The sequence below is a fragment of the Hypanus sabinus genome, chromosome 13 (assembly GCF_030144855.1).
Source record: "Hypanus sabinus isolate sHypSab1 chromosome 13, sHypSab1.hap1, whole genome shotgun sequence".
Taxonomy (NCBI): Eukaryota; Metazoa; Chordata; class Chondrichthyes; order Myliobatiformes; family Dasyatidae; genus Hypanus; species Hypanus sabinus.
The window spans coordinates 9,940,876-9,965,091 of record NC_082718.1 but is presented as its reverse complement, the minus strand read 5'-3'; positions in this window follow the sequence as shown (position 1 = coordinate 9,965,091).

The following is a 24,216-nucleotide window of genomic DNA, read 5'->3' as shown; positions in this document are numbered from 1 at the left end:
GTGATTGGAGGGATATGGGCCAAATGCAGGCAAGAGGGGCAGTATGGCCAGATGGATGAGTTGGGCCAAAAGGTCTGTTTTCCTGTCGTGGTGGGGTGGAAAGGAACAGGCGCATAATGGAATGGTACTGTGTACCGTCTCGGTGTGTGGAGGGACCAATATGAGTGCTGGCTAAATTGAGAGATAATGAGAGGAATAAAATGCTCAGTCTGTTACAAGTACAAAAATATTATGACTCAAGAAATGCTTTAATTTTCTTTATAATATGCATTATGGTCTAAAAACGTTCACCTTGGGATAAATTATATCTGATGTGTACGTCTGAAATTTCCCTCTCCATTAACTTGTTGGAGATTTCAAGGCATTCAGTTTCAGCAGCTTAATGATACTGTCAAACCACAGGTGTCATCCACCGTCATCTCTCACAGCCATTTCAGCCCCCATATATATTTTTTTAACAAAACAATTTTCATACATCTCTGTGGCCATTTTATTAGGTACACCTGCTCATTAAGGTAAAGGACTAATCGACCTGTCGAATGGCAGCAATTCAATGCATAAAAGTATGCAGACATGGTCAAGAGGTCAGTTGTTTTTCAGGCCAAACATCAGAATGGAGAAGGAATGTGACCTAAGTGACTTTGATGTGGAATGATTATTGGTGCCAGATGGGGTGGTTTGAGTATCTCAGGAACTGATGATATCCTGGGACTTCCGTCCACAACAGTCTCCAGAGTTTACAGAAAAAGGTATGGGAAACAAAAAATATCCAGTGAGCTACAGTTTGTTAGGCAAAAATATCTTGTTAATGAGCGAGGTTAGAGGAGAATGGCTAGACTGATTCAGGATGACAGGAAGATGACAGTAACTCAGATAAAGTCGCATTACAACAGCAGTGTGCAGAAGAGCACCTCTGAACACACAATACTTTGGACCTTGAAGTGGATGGGCTACAGCAGCAGAAGACCATGACCATAATAGGTACAGGAAGTACCTTAAAAAAAGTACCTTAAAAAAAAGTGGCCACTGTGTGTATTGTTTAACAAAACAATTAGTGAGAGGAAATTAGGGCTCAGATTTCTTGAATTGAAAATCAGGGCAGTGCAGAAATGGTTAAAGTCTGGCAGATGATGAAAAAAAATTGAGTAAATAAAGAAAAAAAATCTGAGACTTGAGGCTTAGCCTTTTATTGACATGACCTACCAACCGTTGAATAATGTTGTTCTATTTCAAATTGTATCTCACCTCAAGTCTCTCAAGCTGTACATTTTACTTCAGTCCTTCATATTTCATTGAATTTCAGATACAAGATCAGTGGTACCACAAAAAGCAAAGGAACAGCAATCCAGATGCTCCTTGATACAGATTACCACAAAGGATATAGGTGGGGATAGACTGACTTCATTGTAAGAGTGTATCAAGCTACAGATTTACCATTGGCCACTGTCCTTTACTGCCTGAGACTAATTTATGCCTCACGACTGACTGGGAGTTACTGAATTTCAGAGAAACTCGGGGAAATGAGCAATAGTAATGAGAAATGAGTGGCTATGAGGTTATCATCTAAATGCTTAAAACACTTGCATCTAATTCCTTTCTCACCAGTATTTAATGGAAATGTCAAATCTATCTTCATTAAAACAACAGAGAGAGGAGCTTAATATGAGTGAATTAAGTGGGGGGTAAAACATTTTTATACCAGCATGGAGTGCAGGATTCATATCCCTCTTGACAAAGAGCCTAGTTCATGATCAGCTCTCTCCTGGCGCTTCCTCACAATGAAACCACCATAAATATACCATTAGTGATAAATGTTTTGGGTTAATGTCTGAATACAATTAGATATTATTTCTGTATATCAGGCAAGGAGGCTATTCAGCCCATTGAACTTCTGCCAGCTTTCAAAGTACACTCTCCAGGGATTTCTCGTTGCTTCGGTAAAGCAGACAACATGAGCAATGACCTGCCCTCCTCCTCTGACCCTAAAACATTTTCTATTCTTCTCCCTTCCATTAGGCAGAAGACACAAAAGTTTGAAAACACATTTCACTAGGCTCAGTGACAGCTACTATCAGACTATTGAATGGACCTCTTCTATGATAAGAAGGACTCCAGACCTCACAATATACCTCAAGGCCTTACACCTTCTTGCCTGCATGTACTGAACTTACTTTGTAAATATTGCAGTACCTTCTTCATGATGTTACATGTTTTTCCTCTGAACTACCTCAATGTACTGTTGTGACAAACTGATCTGTATAGATGGCAGGCAAAGCAAAGGTCCTCATTATACCTTGGTACATATGACAATAATAAACCAATTTGCCAATTTACCACCAATCCTGTCCCCACAGGTAGATATCCCACTTGGTAACTGATTATTGTCACATGTACTGAGGTACAGTGAAATCTTTGTTTTGCAGGCTGTCCATGTAGATAATTTTAAAATATAAGTACATTGAGTTAGTAAAATGGGGAGAGCAATGGTATAATAAATGTATTCAAATTTGAATTTATTTAAAATCTCACATCCTTCCCAAACATGAGGGAGTAAAAATCTTTGTGTTATGACTTTGTTGCAATGTACGGACATTTGAATTTAAAAGTCTAATGGCTTGTAGAAAGGAACTGTTCCATAGCCTGTTGGTCCCGGCTTTAATGCTATGGTAGAGTTTGCCAGACAGAAGCAGTTGACACAGTTTATGTTTGGGGTGATTGGTGTCCCCGATGAACTTCCAGGACTTCTTTCTGCACTTGCTGCTGTAAACGTCCTCAGTGGAGGGCAGTTCACTTCCACAGATGCGCTGGAGTGTCCGTACCACCCTCTGCAGTGCCCAGTGATCAAGGCTGCTGCAGTTCCCATACCAGGTGGTGATACAGCCAGCCATTATGTTTTCAGTGGTGCCCCTGTAGGAGGTCTTGAGGATTTGGGGGCCCCTGCTGAACTTGTTCAGTTCCTGAGGTAGAAAAGATGCTGTTGTGCTTTTTTTTTGCCATGCAGCCAGTGTACACAGCCCAGGTGAGATCTTCCGTAATGTGGTACCGAGGAACTTGAAACTACTCACCCTCTCAACTACAATGCCGCTGCTGTTGAGCAGGCTGAGCCTGTCTCTTTCCTCCTGTAATCCATGATCAGCTCTTTTATTTTTGGACACTGAGGGAGAGGTTATTCAGGGTGTTAAAGATCTGTGGAAAGCGGCTTGCGGAGTGTCACTATACTCTGGCACCGTTCTGGACTTGGTTTCTGTCACTATGGGTTCTACAGTACATTAACCCATTCTGGAAAGCGTTAACGTTATGGTTGGTCTGCTGCACAGTTTTCCAGCTGGAAGTGGCAAGTAAAATATCTACTCCTCAAGAAAGAGAAGATAAAGGGATTTAACTATTAGCTTTATATGTCACATATACATCTAAACACACAGTGAAATGTGTCATTTGCCCCAATGACCAGCACAGTCCTTGGATGGCTCAGGGACAGGAATGGTTACTTCAAGTGCCGGTTTTAGATGTTTTAGAAAGGACAGAGAGGGAGGCAAAAGAGGTGGGAGCGTGACATTGTTGATCAGAGATAGTGTCCGCCTCCACCACCGTTGCCGGCAGCCCATTCCACGCACTCACCACTCTCTGAGTTAAAAACTTACCCCTGACATCTCCTCTGTACCTACTCCCCAGCACCTTAAACCTGTGTCATCTTGAGGCAACCAATTCAGCCTTGGGAAAAAGCCTCTGACTATCCACACAATCAATGCCTCTCATCATCTTGTACACCTCTATCAAGTCACCTCTCATCCTCCGTCGTTCCAGGGAGGAAAGGCCGAGTTCACTCAACCTATTCTCATTAGACATGCTCCCCAATCCAGGCAACATCCTTGTAAATCTCCTCTGCACCCTTTCTATGGCTTCCACATCCTTCCTACAGTGAGACGACCAGAACTGAGCACAGTACTCCAAGTGGGATCTGACCACGGTCCTATATAGCTGCAATGTTCCCTCTCAGCTCCTAAATTCAATTCCATGATTGTTGAAGGCAAATACACTGTACGCCTTCTTAACCACAGAGTCAACCTGCGCAGCTGCTTTGAGTGTCCTGTGGACTCGGACCCCAAGATCCCTCTGATCCTCCACACTGCCAAATGTCTTACCATTAATACTACATTCTGCCATCATATTTGACCTACCAAAATGAACCACTTCACACTTATCTGAGTTGAACTCCATCTGCCATTTCTCAACCCAGTTTTGCATCCTAATGATATCCCGTTGTAACCTCGATATGTGGGAAATTAAAATCTCCCATCACGACAACTCCAACAGAATTCCAACAGAACATCGGTGGCTCAACTGAGCGACACTGTGAGACGAATCATTCTTTAAACACAAGGATCCCAAAATAAGCATTAATCGGGAGTCCACTTTAAATAATCACAGTATGGGGAAAACATGTACCAGTCAAAACAAGCTTGACAAGATTAAACAGAAAGCTCAAGGGCTTAACGACTCTGGTTAAGACAGCAATGAACAAATACAGGTGCACAGGCCCACAGGGATCAGAACATTCAGGTTTCAAGTTTATTATCATTGCATACAGGTGATAAGAAGCAGTGATAAGTGGACAGCCAGCAGGGCAGCAATGGCTAATATGAGAGGGCATAATTTTAAGATGATTGGAGGAAAGTATAGGGGGATATTAGAGGTAGGTTTTTACACAAAGAGTAGTAAGTGTGGGGAATAGACTGATGGGGGTGGTGGTGGAAGCAGACTTATTAGGGACACTCAAGAGATTCTTAGATAGGAACATGGATGAAAAGAACAATGGAGGGCAATGTGGTAGAGAAGGGTTAGGTTGATCATGGAGTAGGTTAAAAGGTTGGCTCAGCATTGTGGGGCCAATGTACAATGTACATTCTCTGTTCAATGTACCGATCTATCGTCTATGTTCTAACAACAATGTTTTGTGAAGATAATACGCAAGTGAATCTATTAGAGTGAAATAGCTCAGGATATGTTGAATCCATTTGCCTTGAATTACTTCCAGCAAGGGATATTTTCAAACCTAATCTAATTTTACACACAAAGGATCTTAGACTATAGTGTAGGATGAGCTGATTAATATAGTTTCATTCACACAATATGGGGAATTAATGACCAGAAGAGTTGAGTATCCCTTATCTTAAATGTTTTGGGCCAGAAAATGCTTTGGGATTTCAGCTTTTTGAAGATATAATGAGATAGCTTGGGATTGCCATCATTCCTGATACAGAATTGATGTGCTACTGGTAAACAGTCTTTGTCTTGCACTGGTTCATCACATGCACAGTATGTACTGATGTAACCATTCAGCATGTTAGATTGTCATCACTGATGATCTTGGCAAACTCATCAATGAATATCTCTGCTGCTTCATGATTTGCAGATGCGTTATCATCACAAACCTTTAAAAATTTAATACCATACTTTTTCTTAAATTTCTACAACCAGTCTGCTGAATATTCACAATTTCCCTCAATTTCCAGTTTGTTATGATAAATCTTTGCTTGCTTCATGATCAGTATGTAGTTAAGTGACATATGTCTGCTCTGATGTTGATGAATCCACTCTTTCAATACACATCGAGATCTTCAATTTTTGTTTTACGTAGTGTTTTTCTATTTTTCATTAACTTCTGTTCATTACATGTGTAAGGTCACATCTCAGAACTGTCTGTGGTGAGTAGAGAGTTGTGTGTCACCTTGGACCTTCCCAACATCTTGTGGAAGTTTCCATTTGTGATATCATGTCAGTGTTCAAAAAATGTCAGATTTCAGAGGGTTTAGTATTTTGGAATTTTGGATAAGGGGTACTCGGCCTATATTAAGCTACATGTATGGACATCAGAGGAACTATTTGCCCTCCAGGAACTAAGTGCACAGGTTCTATTTTACAAAGCAATGCTTACCAGGTGTCTAATAGAAACGTAGCTCAAAAGAAGTATTGGTCTGAACTGCTCACAAAATGTCAGCATGTATCGCCAGCACCATCATGGAAGTTTTCTGCATTTGGGTTGTTTGTTAGTCTTTGTGTATAGTTTTCCTTGATTCTATTGTGTTTCTTTGTTCTCCTGTGAATGCCCATGAGAAAATTAATCTTGGGATGGTGTATGGTGACACGTATGTACTTTGATTACAAACTTACTTTGAACTTTGAAACGTGTTATGCAATGCTATGCATATGGTAGGAGGGGATGGAGGGGGTACAGTGAGGCAGCTTTCTTACTGCTCCAGTGACTTGGGTTCAATCCTGTACTTGCTGCTGTCTGTGTGGAGTTCTCATGTTTTCCCTGTGGCTGCCTGGGTTTCCTCCTACAGCCCAAAGGTCTGAGTGTTTGTAGATTAATTAGCCACTGTAATATGTTCCTAATGTGAAGGTGAGTGGGAGAATTGGGGAGAAATTGCTGAGAACATGGGGAGAATAAAATAGTTCAGTGTCTGATAAGCATAAATTCATTGTTGTTAGTTGGCAAACTCTCCATGGGTTGAAGGTCATAGTCCCATGTTAAATGAGTTATAGAGTCAAAGAACACTACAGCACAGAAAGATGACCTTTAGTCCATGTAGTCCATGCTCAGCTATTAATCTGTCTAGTCCCATTGACTATAGCTCTCTATACCACTCCCATTCACGAATCTATCTAAGTCTCTCTTAAATGTTGAAGTCAAACCTACGTTACCACATTTGCTGGCATATGACTCTATAACTCTACTAGGACATCTTGGGGTTAAAATCATATTTGTTCTGATGGTCTACATCTGAAATGCCATACATACGTGCAGATTTTTTTCTATCAATATTTCAACAGAAAATTCTAATTATAATAGACTGGCATTTTGGAAGAATATTATCATTAATAATACATTACAGTAATATTTCTCCCAAACTTCCTTCTAATATCACTGCTCCTCAATTCAACATGTTATTCTTTAAACTCTCCAGCACTGGGAAAGTTAATGTAATGGCATCCAGAGCAGAAGTTTGTCAGGTTATGCAGATCCCTTTGATCCTTACTGACTCCAAAACAGTGTGAGAACAACTCTAGTGTACCGATAGCAAAGAGAAAATCTACCCAATGTGAAGTCATGTAAATGGAATTAAATTAAATAGCAAGAAATGGTCGTCACAATGTGCGCTGGCAATAACGGAACCCAAGTGCAGAGGAAAGACAGACTCCGATGTAGAGACAATGATGAGAGTTTGTTCATATTAATTCCAAAAACACATCAGTGGTTCGGCCGAGCAGCGCTGTGAGAATTAACATTCTCAAAATGAGGACCCCGTGACTAGCGCAAATCAGATGTCTGCTTAAATACTGCAAGTTACATGGAATCCCCAAGCCAATCAAAATTAAGTTAAGAAGTTTAAACAGAAAGCACCAGAAAACCACATTATGAAGAGCAAGTCTCACGAGAAAAGCAAAAGGGACTCTAAAAGATTAAAGACTCTTGTTAAACAACAATTAACCAGTTGAGCTGCTCTAACAACCACGGAGCCCAGCACTGGTTATACGAGGCACTTCTTTGAACCACTGCAGTCCTTCTGGTCAGGTACTCTGAAAGTACTGGGAGATAACTATAATGTATAGTACTATGTAGAAGTCTGAGGCACGTTCTGTATGTAGAGCTAGGGTGCCTAAGACTTTTGCACAGGAGAAGGGAGAGAGGAAGGAGCAGGAAACAACAGGGAGCCATTCTGTAGGGATCAATAATAACCTTGCCCGGTGTCTCAGGGCTGGGAGTGTTTAAAGCTGCACCACACCCCACCCCTTCTCTGCCATTTGTCCCACACCAATTCTGTGTTGCTCCACCCTTGACATTACCAATATCCTTTGCTCCTGCCAGATTTACAAACTGGCTCTCTGCTCCATGTTAACAAATACAGTACAGTGCAAACATCTGAGGCGCCCTAGCTACATACAGTGCCTGTAAAAAGTATTCAGCCCCCGGGAAGTTTTCATGTTTTATTGTTTTAAAACATTGAATCACAGTGGACTTAATTTGGCTTTTTTGACACAGATCAACAGAAAAAGACTGTTTCATATTCATGTCAATGTGAAAACAGATCTCTGCAAAGTTGATCTAAATTAATCACAAATATAAATTCAAAATAATTGATTGCATAAGTATTCAGTCCCTTTAATATGACACTCCAAATCATCACTTGGTGCAGCCAATTGGATTTAGTAGTCAAATAATTAGTTAAATGGAGATCACCTGTGTGCGGTCAAAGTGTTTCAATAATTCACCTGTATATGGAAGGCACAACTGCTGTTAAGTCCGTATCCTGGCAAAGACTACATAATAAAGACAAAAGAACACTTCAAGCATCTCTGTGAAAAGGTTTTTGAAAAGCACAAGTCAGGAGATGGATACAAGAAAATTTCCAAGTTACTGAATATTGTTTGGAGTACAGTTAAGTCAATCAACAAGACATGGAAAGAATATGGCACAGCTCTAAATCTGCCCAGAATAGACTGTCCTTAAAAACTGAGTGACTGTGCAAGAAGGGTTTTAGTGAGGGAGGCCATCAAGAGACCTATGATAACTCCGGAGGCTTCAGTCGCTGAGATGGGAGAGACTGCATGCATAACAACTGTTGCCCAGGTACTTCACAAGCTTTGTGGGAGAGTGGCAAAGAGAAAGCCACTGTTAAAAGCAACTCACATGAAATCTCGGCTGGAGTTTGCCAAAAAGCATGTGGGAGACTCTGAAGTCAGCTGGAAGAAGGATCTATGGTCTGATGAAACCAAAATTGAGCTTTTTGGCCATCAGACTAAACGCTATGTTCTGGGTAAGCCAAACACTTCACATAATCAAAAACACATTCCTACTGTAAAGCACGGTGGTGGTTGCATCATGCTGTGGGGACACTTCACTGCAGCAGGCCTTGGAAGGCTTGTGAAGGTAGAGCATAAAGTGAATGCAGCAAAATACAGGGAAATGCTGGAAGAAAACCTGTTGCAGTCTGCAAGAGAACTGCGACTTGGGAGAAGATTTGTTTTCCAGCAAGACAATGACTCCAAGCATAAAGCTGAAGTTTGAGTTTAAGAGCCAAGAGGTAATGTTGCAGCTATATAGGACCCTAGTCAGACCCCACTTGGAGTACTGTGCTCAGTTCTGGTCGCCTCACTACAGGAAGGATGTGGACACCATAGAAAGGGGACAGAGGAGATTTACAAGGATGTTGCCTGGATTAGGGAGCATGCCTTATGAGAATAGGTTGAGTGAACTCGTCCTTTTTTCCTTGGAGTGACGGAGGATGAGTAGTGACGTGATAGAGGTGTTCAAGATAAGGAGAGACATTGATCATGTGGGTAGTCAGAGGCTTTTCCCCAGGAATGAAATGGTTAGCACGAGAGGGCATAGTTTTAAGGTGCTTGGAAGTAGGTACAGAGGAGATGTCAGAGTTAAGTTTTTTATGCAGAGAGTGGTGAGTGCGTGGAATGGGCTGCCGGCGTTGGTGGTGGAGGCAGATACGATAGGGTCTTTTAAGAGTTCCTGGATAGGTACATGGAGGTTAGAAAAATAGAGGGCTATGGGTAAGCCTAGGTAGTTCTAAGGTAGAGACATATTCGGCACAACTTTGTGGGCCGAAGGGTCTGAATTGTGTTGTAGGTTTTCTATGTTTCTATGTTTTCTATGTTTAAAGCTACAGAGGAATGGCTTAAAAGCAACAAAGTTAATGTCCTGGAGGGGCCAAACCAGAGTCTAGACCTCAATGCTGGTCTGCCAGAATTTGTGGCTGGACTTGAAAAGGGCTGTTCACTCATGATCTTCATGCAATCTGACAGAACATGAGCAGTTTTGTAAAGACGAATGGGGAAAAATTTCAGTGTCCAGATGTGTCAAGCTGATGGAGACCTATCCACACAGAGTCAAGACTGTAATTGCTGTCCAAAGTGCTTCTATTAAATACTGACTTGAAGCGAGTGAATACTTATGCAGCCAATAATCTTGTGTTTCATATTTGTAATTAATTTAGATCACTTTGTAGCATCTGTTTTCACTTTGATACAAGAACATCTTTTTCTGTTAATCAGTATCAAAAATGTCAAATTAAATCCATTGTGATTAAAAGTTGTAAAACAATAAAATATGAAAACTCCAAGGGAGGGGATGAATACTTTTATAGGCACTGTATGTGCCTAAGACTTTAGCACAGTACTGTATCTGCCCCTATAATGACTAGGAGTCTCTAGTGGATTAATATGCAGAGCATCGCCTTTTAGGATCATCACCTTATCATGGAGGAGAGGATAGGAGTTCCCGAGATCCTGACAGTGATGTTATCTCGACTGTAGCCGTCTGGCACTTAGCTCCTGGTAGGGTCACCTATGGCTGATGCTTGGCTCCATTGGGTCTCCTGTGACAAAAATGTTAAGGGGGTGCTTCCAGGCAAAGAGTAATCCAACCAAGATCTCAACAGTGGAGCAACCAGAAGATGATGGCATACCACACCCGCAGTGAAGGTGGAGGAAGGCTGCAACAGTGCGAAGTCCCCAGTCATCTTGCATTCCATGTCACTGGACCCTGACTACAATCTGTCAAGGACCATATAGGAGTTTGCCATGAAGAGAATCCACCCAAACATTCTGGTTATGTGGACACAGATCAGACTGTACAGCCACCTGAGGACCCACCAATAGACCACCCCTTAGTAGGACGTCATACTTGACTCCAGTGATTGCACTACTATTGGGCAGAGCATTGGGGCAATATACTTGAAACAGAGAGCTCCAGGAAGCATGGCTCCCCTCAATCTGCGCACACAGGCACAGCTGTGTGTCATGCAGTGACATCACCGTTATTCCCATACACCACAGCAGACTGCCGACTGGAGAAGCAGTGGTGGAGGAACAATGGTACGTTATCTACTCGGGAGTGTGAATACCTTCAAGATGAACAACACACAAATCGCACCCGCTGTCCTTGTAGGCTTAGCTGATAAAAGGTCGCAAAATTGGTGTGTGTGTGTGAGTGTGTGTGAGTGTGTGTGTGAGTGTGTGAGTGTGTGTGTGAGTGTGAGTGTGTGTGTGTGTGTGTGTGTGAGTGTGAGTGTGTGTGTGAGTGTGTGTGTGAGTGTGTGAGTGTGTGTGTGAGTGTGTGTGTGAGTGTGTGTGTGAGTGTGTGTGTGAGTGTGTGTGTGTGAGCGTGTGTGTGTGTGTGTGTGTGTGAGTGTGTGAGTGTGTGTGAGTGTGTGTGTGAGTGTGTGTGTGTGAGTGTGTGTGTGTGAGTGTGTGTGTGAGTGTGTGTGTGTGAGTGTGTGTGAGTGTGTGTGTGAGTGTGTGTGAGTGTGTGTGTGAGTGTGTGTGAGTGTGTGAGTGTGTGTGTGTGAGTGTGTGTGTGTGTGTGAGTGTGTGTGAGCGTGTGTGTGTGTGTGTGTGAGTGTGTGTGTGTGAGTGTGTGTGTGTGTGTGAGTGTGTGTGTGTGTGTGTGTGTGTGTGTGTGAGTGTGTGTGTGTGTGTGTGTGTGTGTGTGTGAGTGTGTGTGTGTGTGTGTGTGTGTGTGTGTGTGTGTGTGTGTGGGGTGGGGGGCGGCGTGGGTGTAATGCCTTTGGATTAACCTAAGTAAGCAACTGTAGTCCATTTGGTAGAAGGTGAACATAGCAATTGAGGTAAATTTTCTATTTAACTGGTTACGTTAATTTTATTTTACTAAGAGATACAACATGCAACAGGCCCTTTGAGCAGCAACCCACTGATACAGCCCCAGCCTGATCATGGGACAATTGACAATGGCCAATTAACCTACTAACTGGTACATCTTTGGACTGTGGGATGAAACTGGAACACCTGCAGCGAAGATGTACAAACTCCTTACAGAGGACACCAGGAATGAACTCCTAATTCTGAGCTGCAGTAGCGTCACACTACTGTGGCCCTCTATTTGATCTCTGCCCATCACAAACTTCACAGCATTTAGTTATTATTTTTCTGTTTTATTTTAAAAATAAAATGCTGGAGGAACTCAGGAGGTCAGAAAGGCATAAAAAGGCATACAGAAAGACCCGAAAAGTTGAAGTTTCAGGCTGTGCCCCCAACTTCTGAGGAAGGGTCTTGATCCAGAATGTTGGCTCTTTATTCCATTGTATAGATGCTGCTGACCTGCTGAGTTCCTTCAGCACTCTCTGGCATTGCTCTGAATTTCCAGCATCTGAAGAATCTTTTGTGTTTCTATTTTATTTTCACTGCAAAGATGGACTTTTATATTTTCAAGAGTCATATTACGTTTGCCAGATCTTTCCTCACTCACTTATCCCTGCTAATGTCATCTTCACAATTTAATTTCCTCTCTATCTTTGTGTCAACAGCAGATTCAGAATGTTATCTTCAGCGCCTTCATCCAGGTCATTTATATTAATTGTAAATAGCACCAAAACCAACATGTTAAAGTTAAAGTCTGTTCTGAGCCTTATAGGCTCATCAGGCAGGTGTTTATGGTGGTTTTCGTGGTGTGAAGTGACTGAGAGTACGAGACTCCCCCCTGATAGGACGCCAGTCTGTTGCGAGGTTAACCCCCAGCATTTTGCCGGTACCCATTTTCAGCTGGGTGGACTGGAGCAGTGAGTGGTTAAGTGCCCTGCTCAAGGACACAGCACACTGCCTCAGCTGGGGCTCAAACTCACAACCTTCAGATCGCTAGTCCAACACTTTAACCACTTGGTCACACGCCACACAATACCAACATCACCCCACTAATTACATCATGTCAATCAGAACAAGACCTCTTTGTGCCTGGTCTTGGTTCTTTCTCAGCCATTTGACTCTTCTACTCATACTAATGTGTTGCCTTTTACACTAGCAGATTTTATTTCTTGCGGCTCCTTATAAAAGTATTTCTTGGGAATTAAATCGTAGTTTATCCACATCATACTGTATGTTATTTCTTCAAAGAACTCCAATAAATCGGTCAATTACACCTTTTCTCTCACAGTGAAAAAGAATCCTTCTACACAAGAGATAGAAAACTGATAGCATTTTTCAAGGCTACAGTGCCTTCTGGTCAAATCCTGCTCCTCAAGAAAAGTGAACAAGAAAGTTCAAGCTTTCTATTCAGAGTATCTATGATTCATTTATAAATGCTTGCTGTTCCAGGGAGATTGTATACTGGCTGGCATTGGGAAGAATACTGCTTACGTTGTGATGCATTCCAGCAAGGCAGTGGAACCAGTAGAACATGTCCTGCAGAATATTGATATTGGTACTGGAACTAGTTTATTATTGTCACTTGTACCAAGGTTCAGTGAAAAGCTTACCTTGCATACGTTTCATACAGATCAAATCATTACAAAGTGCATTGAGGTTGAACAAGGTAAGACAATAGCAATGCAGAATAAAATGTAAAAGATACAGAGAAAGTGCAGTGAAGTACAGAATATAATGAGGTAGACTGTGAGGTCAAGAGTCCATTTTATCTCATGAATGAAGAATCTTATAGCAGCAAGATAGAAGCCGACCTTGAGATTGGTGAAAATTCAAGTTCAAAGTAAATTTTAACAAAAGTAAATATCAAAGTTCAAAGATGATCGATGCTTTCAGGCTTTTGTACAATCTGCCCAATGGTGTCAATGCCCCTTGTCAGATATACAGTACTGTGCAGAAATCTTAGGCACATATGTACGTAGCTAGGGAGCCCAAGACTTTTGCACAGTACTGTAGTAGTTTTATGTATGGCACTATATTGCTGCTACAAAAAAAACCAAATTTCATAATGTATGTGAGTAATGATAAACCTGAATGGGTTTCTATTGTAGACTGAGAGTGGGAATAGGGCAGGGAGAAGGGAGGGAGCAGGAAGCACCAGAAGGACTTTCTGCAATGATCAATAAACCAATTGTTTGGAATCAAATGACCTTGCTTGGTGTCTCAGGGCTGGGTGCGTCTGCAACTGAGCCAAACACCCTCTTCGCCGCCCCAGCCCTCCTTCTCTGCCACCCTTCCCCACACCCCTCCCACACCATTCCACTCTCGCCATTCCCGACCTGCTTTCCTCCCACCAGATTGACAAACTCACTCTCCACTCCTCATTAACAAATACAGTTCTGTGCAAACGTCTTAGGCACCCTAGCTTTATATATGTGCCGAAGACTTTTGCACACTACTGTACATCTAATATATATATTGGCTTATGCAAGTGACCAGTTACAGAGCATTTCACTCCCTCCCATTGGAAAGATAGAGTTTCTGGTAGATCTGACCTATACCTATTCTACGAGGCAGAGCAACCTGGGTCCTCTGTGCACTTTAGTGCTGCTGTTTTGCTTTACAAAGCTGGTGAGGCTGGAAGTAAACCATAAGGAAAATAGTAAGATCTGGCACCTCAGCCTCTCTAGATTTTTATTATTATCTATTTATTGAGATACTGCATGGAAGAGTCACTCCCGGCCCTGCAATCCCCTGATATTAACCCTAGGCTAATCATGGGGCAATTAACCTACCAACCAGTACATCTTTGGACTGTGGGAGGAAACCCATGTGGTCATGGGGAGATAACAATCTTCCAATGTGCGGCGGCAGGAATTGAACCCGGGTTGCCTGCACTGTAAATCATTGTGCTAACCACGTCATCTTCTTTTATTCTGCTGACGTACCAAGTAGATGGGATAAATGGGAGCCCATGAATGAGACTGTGGCTTCATTATCTTCGCAGGGTACCTCAGTACGCATCGCGCCAGTGATGTTCGGCCGATGGGTTTCACATTATCTAGCTCCACCCTTCCAATTCACCAACTCAAACGTTTGCTGTGGAGCCCAGGGACTTGTGCCTCCTAACATTAATTGAAATTAATCCAGAACCATGCATGATGGTGAAAACAAAGCACTCAAAGCTGCAGCTATGTAGATAAGCCATTTTTTTTCTGTTTTATGTAATAAAATGAAATAAGCGTTCTCCCCCCCCCTCCCCCAGGCCTACTTGGAAAAATCATTTTCTCCTTCACCAATACAGCCGCGTCAGCAATAAATGTCAGCCTTGCAGAAATTGCCTCTGCATTTATTGTGTTTTAAGGATGCTGTGCATGGATTTGAAAATGTGGATATAGACTGCTGATCAACCCCATTTGCCTGTGGGATGTGCCGGTCATTGGTGCGATGGTAGGGAGCAGGTTGATGATAGCAAGTTTTAATAAGACAACAGGACATTAAATGTGTTTTACTGCTGATTTCAATGCAGCTGCCTTTTATAGAGACTGAAAGATGACGTGAGTGAGAACTACCAGACATACTCAATTTTGTCAAATAATAATGAAAATTGAAAACCCCACCAGAGATTAAAACACAAAACAACATTTTCCAGTCCTTTGTATAGACAATGTTTTTTGCTGTTGGTGGCTGCACAGAATATTCATTACATCCGGGTAAATGTACCTTTGAAGATTTGAACTCCAACACTAGGCTCAGATACTTAGGACATCAGCAGTAATTTCTGGTTCTGCATTAAGCCTGTGGCTGCAGACTCAGTGACTTGCTGGTCAACGCATTTGCCCTGTTCCCACTGTGCTCATCTATTGAGACAGGGTTCCGTGTTAAAGGGGTGTATGAGTGGGTGTCCTGTCCAGGGGCAGTGGTGGCTGTTTTGTGTAACGTTCCATAATCCTATTGAATGGTGAAAGGCCTAGATTGAGCGGATGTGGAGAGGGTATTTCTTAGTCCACAGGACACAGCCTCGGAATAGAAGGATATCCTTTTAGAACGGAGATGAGGTGGAATTTCTTTAGCCGGAGGGTGGTGAATCTGTGGAATTCTTTGCCACAGGCAGCTGTGGAGGCCAAGTCTTTATTAATATTTAAGGCAGGGGTTGATAGAGAAGGGATATACAAAATATGAAATCTGGTGGTTAGCGGAATGCTACTTTAGCATCAGCTATCAGATCAGGGTTAAAGATTAAAGATTAGTTTTATTAGCCTCAAGTGCATTGAAACATACCATGAAGCATGCAGTTTGTTGTCATATCAAATCAGTGAAGTACGTGCTGGGTTGCTCCCATGTGTCGTCACTCTTCCAGCGCCAGTGCAGCTTTACCACAACTCACTATCTCTGACTGTGCTTCTTCAGGATGTGGGATGAAACGCTGTGATCATGAGGAAATTGTACAAACTTCTTGCAAACCACTACGCTATCGAACACCAATCTTGCAGTTGGTGCCGTAATAACATTATGTTAACTGCTGCGCTAGCATCCTGTCGCTGTCTGAAAGGAATTTGTACAATTTGTCCATGAGTCCATGGACGCTCCAGTTTCCTCCCACGCTCCAGAGACGCACGCTTAGAGTTGGTAAGTTGTGGGCATGGTGTGTGGGTACCGGAAGCCTGGCGGCACTTGCAGATTTGATTTGATAGGAATGACTCATTTCACTGCATGTTTTGATGTCCTTGTGACGATTAGAGCTAACCTTTATATGGACTGGTCAGCCATTGAGTCTATGGCTGCCTTTCAGAGCATGTCCCACTTATTTCCCTGTAATCCCTGTACTCATACTTGTTCAGTAGCACCATTCTCCCCTGCCCCCCAAACTCCCTCCCTATTTCTCCAAGCACCGACCTAACGAGAGGACATGATTTGAGAGTTAGGGGGCAGAAGTTTAAGGGAAACACAAGGGGGTATTTCTTTACTCAGAGAGTGATAGCTGTGTGGAATGAGCTTCCTGTAGAAGTAGTAGAGGCCAGTTCAGTTGTGTCATTTAAGGTAAAATTGGATATGTATATGGACAGGAAAGGAGTGGAGGGTTATGGGCTGAGTGCGGGTAGGTGGGACTAGGTGAGATTAAGAGTTCGGCATGGACTAGGAGGGCCGAGATGGCCTGTTTCCGTGCTGTGATTGTTATATGGTGATATGGTTACTCTAGAAGTAACTCACAGCAGCCAATTCAGCTCACACCCTCATGCCGTTGGGAGACCAGAGTCCCCGGGGGAAACCCATGCCGCCACAGCAAGAAACTGCAAGCTCCACACCGACTGCACAGGATGGAATGGAACTCCCGGCTGGAGGCAACTCAACCACTTTCGGTGCCTCTGTGCCAGCCCTTTATTAGGGCCACACTATTAATGCAGTTATGGACTCCCAAAGGAGATTCAAAAAGACTAACAGCATATTAAAATCATAAAATGTTCTTATCCGATATTTGAAATGTCTTCTAAATGATAAGAAATACTTAAGCAAACACAATTAATTAAAAATAGTCACTTGCATTATCCTTGCGTCTCTGTATAATCAGATGAAAGAGTTTGAAAGTGGATTCCTCAGCTCACATAATAGAACATAGAACACTTCAGCACAGTACAGGCCCTTCGGCCCTCAACATTGTGATGACCCTTTAAGTAAAAGCACCAACATTGCTTGGTTCATGTGCCTACCTTGTACTTTGCATGCATCTGCATGGAGAACATCATTCACTAAGGGACAAAATGGCACAGCACAGGCCCTTCAGCCCACAATGTTGTTCCCACATTTTAACCTAATCGGAGATCAATCTAACACTTCTCTCCCACACCCCTCCATTTTCTATCATCCATGTGCTTATCAAAGAGATTCTTAGATGCCCCTAACATATCTGCCTCTACCACCACCCCTGGCAGGGTGATCCATGCACCCTCCACTCTCTGTATAAAAGAATGACCTCTGACATACCCTCAAGGCTTTCCCCCAACCACCTTAAATTAGGTGCCTTATATTAGACATTACCACCTTGAGAATGAATTCCACTCTATCTGTGCCTCTTATCATCTTGTATACCCCTATCAAGTCATCTTTGCTCCAAAGAAAAAAGGCCCTAGCTCACTCAACCTATCCTCCAAGAGGACCACAACCTTGACATAGGGTTTGGAGGCTTGTGTGCCTCAATGAAGCAGAGAGCTATGCTGGTTGGAGTCAGGGCTTTATGCTTTGACTGTTGGTAGGGTCATCCATGGCAAGCAGGTCAAATGGTAGAGGTCAGACTAACAGTGGTTCACCGGTCCTTGAGGCAAACAACCCAGACTGGTCGAAAACAAATTGTTACTGAAACAGCAATAGACTGTTGCCCTAAATGCCAGTGGTGTAACAGGCAGTAACTAACTCACTCAACCTTTCCTTATAAGGCATGTTCTCTAATCCAGGCAGCATCTTGGTAAATCTCCTCTGCATCTTCTGTAAAGCTTCTCTGTTATTATATAGAGTATAATAATATATAAGACTCTATATATGATGTATTATATTAAATAATATTTGATCTCAGCCAGCTTCTGCTCTATTGTTGGACTTCAGGGATTGTATTAGAAGTTCATGAGAAAATTAGGGTTTTGGTCATTTTGTAGGGAGCTGCTGGGAAAATGTGTCAAAACCCAGATGATTTTATTTTTGGCATTGCAGGAACAAGAGCATTCCCCCAGGGACCTGCAAACCAAATCCTCCATTCAACCACTTTGTGACTCCTTACTGCTCCAGACTTGAGGATTGATGGTGGCATCTCTGTTCAGCGGCCATATATAATTGAATTCAGAAGTGCTGGGGAGATGGCTTAAAATTGTACTGGGTGGGCTCTCCACCATCAGAAGGAGTGTTTCATCAGCCCAAGCAGGTTGCTCACATATGAAGATGCGCCTCACCGCACGCTGCTGAGCAACAGTTCCATAAGCCACGCAGTGCACACTTACCAATTCTTCATTTTGTGGTTTTGTCTGTCATAAGCTATTTATTTATTTTTGCTGATTTAGAGATACCTCAAGCAACAGGCTCTTCCAGCCCAATGAGCCAAATTGCCCAGTAACCCACCTATTTAACCATAGCCTAATCACAGGGTAATCTACAATTAACCTGCTAACAGGTATGTTTTTGGAATGTAGTAGGAAACTGGAGCACTGGTAGAAACCTACATAGTAACGGGAATGATGTACAAATTTTTTTTAGAGACAGCGTGGAATTAAATTCTGAAATACGATGCTCTAAGCTGTAATGGCATCACAAACAGTTATGCTACTGTGGCACCACTTGAAGCGCCTCAACCTGAAATATTTACTGTTTATTCATTTCCATAGATGTTGTCTGACCTGCTGAGTTCCTCCAGCATTTTGTATGTGTTATTCTGGATTTCCAGCACCTGCAGAATCTCTTTGTGGTAGATTGCTTGACAAACCAATGTTCCTGCACAAAAGGCAGGCATGTACTGGTTACATCACTGAAATAACTATCCTGGTGGGAATTTTGTGGATGAAAGTCGTAGGAGGTGGGATAATTGTGGGAAAAGTGGCTTTGATTCTGGTTACCAGCTATGCAAACACCAAATTTCTCAAAGATCTCCCTGTAATATATTTTGATAAAGTGCCAGAAATTCATTTCCCCAATGATTGCAATTTAAAGCCATCTCTTCACCCCCACCTCACTCTACTCCCTGAACTCAATTCTATCTGGCTAATGAACTGTGACGTTGCTACTTGACAGTGCAGACTTGATGTTTGTGACTGGAGCAGTAAGGAGTCACAAGATCGTTGCACCGAGGATTCATTTTGTAGGTCCCTGGAGGAATGCTTTTGCCCCTGCAATGCCAAAAATCAAATGGTCTGGGTTTTGAAAAGTTCTCCTAGCAGCTCCCTACAAAATGAGCAAGTCCCTAATTTACCTGTGAGCTTCTCTTGGCAATGAACTATCCCTGAAGTCCAACAACAGAGGAGGAGCTAGCTGTCTCTTGGAACAACAACATCTTTAACACAACAGGAATTCCCAAGCAGCTTCACTGACAGTTTATCATGGAGACTTTGATGCCTTATTAGGGCATGGTTTTTGCAAGGTGTATCTTGCAGAACCTCCAAGATTACCGGAACCTTGTCACGGTTTGGAGGTCTGTGTGCCTCAATGACCTGGAGCGCTATGTTGGCTGGGGTCAGGGCTTTATGTTCCGGCTCCTGGTAGGGTCACCCATGCCAAATAGGTCGAATGGTAGAGGCCAGACTAAGAGTGGTCCACGAGGTTCGGAGGTTCAGCTGAGGGCTAACAAAGTTGCCTGGTCAAACAACATTGTTATGAAAACAACAATGAAGAATTCTTCTACAGTGTGTAACAGTATTCCTGAGTTTCTACCTGGGACTTGCATGTAATGAAAACTGAGAGGAAGCTACTGACATGATGAAGGAAGCCCTGAACACCACCAGAGATGGAGGATCTTCATTGCTGCTCTAAATGCCAGTGACATAATGAGAAAAAGAAGATGAAATCTTGCAGAAGAATGATATATTGGGGAAATTTGGGAATAGAATTTTGGACATTGGAGTGCTGGTTGGTAGTCATTGGGAAAACAATGAAAAGTGTAGATATGCAGAAGATCAGAATTCAGGAGCATTGAGAGGAATTGATATTGGAATGAACACACACCAGAAAGATCCACAAACAAGTTTAAGGATCTTATTTAAAGATTATCATTACTCATCACAAGTACATCAGAACACACAGTGAAATGCATTGTTTGCATCAAATCAAATCAGCAAGGATTGCGCTGGGCAGCCCGCAAGTGTTGTCATGCTTCCGGCGCCAACATAGCATGCCCACAACTCACTAAACCTAATTGTACATCTTTGGAATCTGTGAGGAAACCCGAGCATGAAGAAAATACCAACACAGACACAGGGAGAATGTGCGAAGTCTTTACAGGCATCGGCAGGAATTGGCATTTGCTGAAGCTCTATTAGCTTTACGCTATTCAGCCGGCCTGGGTGAGAGTTGGAAAATCAAGCCACATCCAGACAGGGAAGCAATATAAATCAGTGTGCACAGGGGCACCAGATCCACAGGACCTCATTTGAAGCAGGACTTGGGCAGCGAAGCTTTGCTGGACCCTTTATGAAGAGCGAAGGATGGCGGAAGGCAGGACAGATGCTGAAAGTTTGATAGGGGTTTCAGCAGATGCTGGCCTGAAGCAGGGATGGGAGCAGGCAGCAGGCAGGGTTCAGCTCCACTTATTGAGGCTTTAATACATGCAAACTATGGCAACTTTATGCTTGTAATTCCAAGCTACAACACAAATTTTTACAAACACCTTCCGAAAATTTACACCATCTTATTCTACAAATAACATTAGACTTGGGCTGCCTTCCAAATTTATTTTTAAATACAAGCAAACTCATTTTAATTTTCATCAATACATTATTTTAGACAGAATCACAATTTTCCATCTGTCACCAGTCATTGTAAGATTTGTATTAATTGATTCATGAAATTGATGTTAAGTCTTAATGCAGCAGGAATATTTTTAGCCTGAGTTGAATTAGACTGTGGAGTTTATCTGTGACATCTATGGGCTTTAATACTGGAAGTTGAGAGATCTTTGCTGTCGGTTCTGTTCTGCTAGATGTCTGCTGTGTCTCAGCTGTAGAAAGCACATGTCTATGTGGTAATGGCTGTGGTTTCGAATCCTATTACTAATCTCTTAGACACAAATTCTGGTTGATGTGTTCTGAGCCATACGGAAGGGTACGACACTATCAAAGCTTCCATTTGTGGATGAGATATTAAACTGAATCCCTGTATGTCCTTTCACATGCCTTGAGTAATCCCATAACACTCTTTTCTACTCATCTTTGCCACAATGAGTATTAGAAGAGGAGTAGACTATTTAACCCCTGGAGGCTCAAGAGATGACAGATGATGGAATTCGGAGCAACAATCTGCTGGAGAAACTTGATGGATCAAGCAACATCTGTGGGGGTGAAAGGAACCATCAATATTTCAGGCTTAAACCAAGCATCAAGGCTTAGTCCCTCCAGCAGTGTTTATTGCTTTCTTTCACATCCCGAGCTTTTCCAGCTAATTGACCAAATTTGTGGTGTCATTCAGAAAAGTCTGAAATTAAGGCAGACAATGGTGAAAACACTCCACTTGTCAGGCAGCACCTGTGGAAGGTGAAGTAAAATTAACATTTGTTGCTTAACTACAAAATTCAAAATTGTGAATCAGAATGAGAATCAGGCTTAGAATAACTGGCATATGTCGTGAAATTTATTGTCTGAAGAGGTACTGCAAAAGGAGAGAAAAAAGAAAATTCAATGTAGTTGAACTGAAAATGAAAGTTCAATGAAAATGCAAATCAAGCAAAGTGTATGTCACCATATACTACCTTGAGATTCATTCAATGTGCAAAAGAAGACAAACTGTCCAAATACAAAAAAAAAGATAAATACTTAAGTAATAAATAATATTGAAAACATAACCTGTTTGGGCACAGAGCTCAGAAAAAGTGACGCAATGGACTTACAACATCGTAAATCAGTGAGTTTGTTATGTCTCCCCTCTCACTGCGAAATGGAGGCACCTCTTTTTCCCTTATTAGGTATGTTGAATTACTGAGTGAACGAGTAGTCTTTGGGGTACTGCCAGTCTGTCTCTTTATTGATCCTTTGCTGCACACTTGAATGCTTGGTGGGGGTTGCCAATGCTTCTTTTGCTGGGGGGAGGGGGATTATTGCTTTGCTGCTGCTTACGCATGGGAAGGGGGAGCTGGTAGGGGCTTTCGGGTTCTAAAATTTAGCTGTCAATCATTCTTTGGGGCACTCTCTGTTTTTGTGGATGTTTGCAGAGAAAAAGAATTTCAGGATGTATATTGTATACATTTCTCTGACATTAAATGTACCTTTGAAACCTTTGATAAGTTGTAGAGTCCTTGAAAGTGAGTCCACAGGAGCCTAATGGTTGAAGGGTAAAAATTGTTATTGTTAATGCCTATGATGTAACTCCATATGCCAGACTTTTCCCAATACAGTATCTGCATACCATCAAGTTTAAATTAACCATTCATGACACAGCTCTATGATTGGCAGGGCTTTGATCTTCTATGGGCATGTCCTCTCTGTAGAATAGCTATTGCAAAGGCGACATTCCAAAGGTTAATTTGAGGAAGAAATTGATTGAAAAGACTTTCTTCTGGTTAATACAGCTCCAATTTGTGGCTGCCTGATTGAAATGGCCTTTAGATGCCACTCAACACTTCTGCAGTTAATTAGTGGCTTCCCTTTCTCGATTCAACTTTTGTGTTGTAACTCCCGCACACAGAATTTTCTCCTCTTTTTCTTTATGTCAGTGGATGGAGAGGTGGGAAGTAATGCAAAGGGAGCCATTCTCATCTGGCAAGGATGGAAATTTCTATGATACAGTTCTCTATTAGAAATCCGAGAGGTTCAAGCGTAGAGCTTCATTGTCTCCATTCGTGTGTTCACCTCAACTCAACACTCATTTTCACTGGCATTAATCTCCTTTTGTTAATATTATTTGATCTTGGTGCTGTGCTTAGGCTTTTGGCAATGATACAGTAACAGAGATGGTTTTAAAAACCAACAGAAGGCAACTGAGAAAATCATAAAGAAGGAAAAGATGGAATACAAAGGTAAGCTTCCTAAAAGAGGATACCAAAAGGCCCACTGGAAAATGACGCTGGAGAGGTAGTAAAGGGGGATAAGGAAATAGCAGATGAACTGAATAAGTATTTTACATCAGTCCTCAAGACACTAGCAGTGTGCTAGAAGTTGAGAAGTGAGTGAAGTTGTCATTACTAGGGAGAAGGTGCTTGGGAAGCTGAAAGGCCTGAAGGTAGATGAGGCCTAGATGTTCTCCACACCAGAGATCTGCAAGAGGTGGCTGAAAGCATTGATACAGATTGTGGAGGCATTAGTAACAATCTTTCAAGAATCAATGGATTCTGGAATGGTTCCAGAGTACTGGAGAATTGCAAATGTCACCTCAAGAAGGGAGAGAGATGGAAGAAAGTAAATTATAGGCCAGTTAGTCTGACCTCAGTGAATGGCAAATGTTTGTTTGATTGTTAAGGATGCGGTTTCGGGAAACTTGGAGGCACATGATAAAATGAGTTGTAGTGCAGAGTTTTCACAGGGGAAAATCTTGCCTGATAAATCTGTTGGAATTCTGTGAAGAAATAACAGGAGGGGTAGACAGAGGAGGATCGGTGGATGTTGTGCACTTGGATTTTCAGAAGGCCATTGACAACATGCCACACATGAAGCCTCTTAACAAGTTAGGAGATCGTAGTATCACAGGAAAGATACTAGTATGGATAGAGCATTGGCTGATTAGCAGAAGGCAAAGAGTGGGAATAAAGGGAGCCTTTTCTGGCTGACTGAGGTGTTCCACAGGGACACTTCTTTTTATGTTACATGTCAATGATTTGGATGATGGAACTTGGCTTTGTGGCCATATATGCAGAAGATATGAAGATAG